Source organism: Leuresthes tenuis, unplaced genomic scaffold (assembly GCF_036924035.1).
Source record: "Leuresthes tenuis unplaced genomic scaffold, fLeuTen1.0.hap1 SCAF_218, whole genome shotgun sequence".
NCBI lineage: Eukaryota > Metazoa > Chordata > Actinopteri > Atheriniformes > Atherinopsidae > Leuresthes > Leuresthes tenuis.
Window position 1 is genome coordinate 10,001 of NW_027325572.1, and position 2,500 is coordinate 12,500.

Genomic DNA, 2,500 nt, shown 5'->3' on the forward strand with positions numbered 1-2,500 from the left:
AAAGGCTCCGTTCCAGCATCTTCCAGGACCTCCAGGCACCACATGTCCACTCATCCATGCGCCCTTGGGCTGCCCCCCTCGGCCGCTAAGCGGCAAAGGCTCCGTTCCCGTATCTTCCAGGACCTCCAGGCACCACATGTCCACTCATACATGCGCCCTTGGGCTGCCCCCCTCGGCCGCTAAGCGGCAAAGGCTCCGTTCCAGCATCTTCCAGGACCTCCAGGCACCACATGTCCACTCATCCATGCGCCCTTGGGCTGCCCCCCTCGGCCGCTAAGCGGCAAAGGCTCCGTTCCCGTATCTTCCAGGACCTCCAGGCACCACATGTCCACTCATACATGCGCCCTTGGGCTGCCCCCCTCGGCCGCTAAGCGGCAAAGGCTCCGTTCCAGCATCTTCCAGGACCTCCAGGCACCACATGTCCACTCATCCATGCGCCCTTGGGCTGCCCCCCTCGGCCGCTAAGCGGCAAAGGCTCCGTTCCCGTATCTTCCAGGACCTCCAGGCACCACATGTCCACTCATACATGCGCCCTTGGGCTGCCCCCCTCGGCCGCTAAGCGGCAAAGGCTCCGTTCCAGCATCTTCCAGGACCTCCAGGCACCACATGTCCACTCATCCATGCGCCCTTGGGCTGCCCCCCTCGGCCGCTAAGCGGCAAAGGCTCCGTTCCCGTATCTTCCAGGACCTCCAGGCACCACATGTCCACTCATACATGCGCCCTTGGGCTGCCCCCCTCGGCCGCTAAGCGGCAAAGGCTCCGTTCCAGCATCTTCCAGGACCTCCAGGCACCACATGTCCACTCATCCATGCGCCCTTGGGCTGCCCCCCTCGGCCGCTAAGCGGCAAAGGCTCCGTTCCCGTATCTTCCAGGACCTCCAGGCACCACATGTCCACTCATACATGCGCCCTTGGGCTGCCCCCCTCGGCCGCTAAGCGGCAAAGGCTCCGTTCCAGCATCTTCCAGGACCTCCAGGCACCACATGTCCACTCATCCATCCGCCGTTCGGCCGCCCTCATCGGCCGCTAAGCGGCAGAAGCCCCGTTCCCGTATCTTCCAGGACCTCCAGGCGGCTCATGGCCACTCAGCCATCCGCCCTTCAGCTACCTTCGTCGGCCGCAAAGCGGCAGATTCTCCCTCCTCCCGAGAGCCAGGGTGATGACTATGGAGCCCAGCAATGGCCCCTGGTACGTGTCTGAGCCCCAAAGAACATCACCCGATATCGGGCTTGGCTTCAATCTGTCAAACTCTGTTTCCTAAAAACCAGGTTTCTGAAATCGGGCAGGTGGTAATTTCCTCAGACTCCAATTACCTCGTCGGACGGGAGAAGGGGCCTTCGACGCACTCCGCCCATCTCCCCTTCTCCCGTCTTGAAACAGAAATTTTTCTGAATTTTTCGCCTGGCGCCCCTGGTACTTTTAGACACTTTGTCATTTTTCTGACTTTTTGAGCTGGTGCCCCTGGTATTTTTAGACACTTTGTCATTTTTCTGCCTTTTTGAGCTGGTGCCCCTGGTATTTTTTAGACACTTTGTCATTTTTCTGCCTTTTTTTTGAGCTGGCGCCCCTGGTATTTTTAGACACTTTGTCATTTTTCTGACTTTTTGAGCTGGTGCCCCTGGTATTTTTAGACACTTTGTCATTTTTCTGCCTTTTTTTTGAGCTGGTGCCCCTGGTATTTTTAGACACTTTGTCATTTTTCTGACTTTTTGAGCTGGTGCCCCTGGTATTTTTAGACACTTTGTCATTTTTCTGCCTTTTTTTGAGCTGGCGCCCCTGGTATTTTTAGACACTTTGTCATATTTCTGACTTTTTGAGCTGGCGCCCCTGGTACTTTCAGACACTTTGTCATTTTTCCGACTTTTTGAGCTGGCGCCCCTGGTATTTTTAGACACTTTGTCATTTTTCTGACTTTTTGAGCTGGTGCCCCTGGTATTTTTAGACACTTTGTCATTTTTCTGCCTTTTTTTGAGCTGGCGCCCCTGGTACTTTTAGACACTTTGTCATTTTTCTGACTTTTTGAGCTGGTGCCCCTGGTATTTTTAGACACTTTGTCATTTTTTTGTTCTGACTTCAGCTCCTGCCCCATGTATTATTCCAGGCTCCCCTGCCTGCACAGCCTCCCCACACTTAAGCAGCCCTCCCCGGTGTGTCACACACACACACACACACACACACACACACACACACACACACACACACACACACACACACACACACACACACACACACACACACCTCTCTCACAAGCCCCTTGGTTCTTCATGATGCTCAGTAAAAGAGCCAGGCCTCCCTGCCTGCAAAGCCTCCCCACACTTAAGCAGCCCTCCCCGGTCACACACTTCTCTCCCAAGCCCCCTGGTGCTTCATGATGCTCAGTAAAAGAGCCAGGCCTCCCTGCCTGCACAGCCTCCCCACACTTAAGCAGCACTCCCCGGTGTCACACTCTTCTCCCAAGCCCCCTGGTGCTTCATGATGCTCAGTAAAAGAGCCAGGCCTCC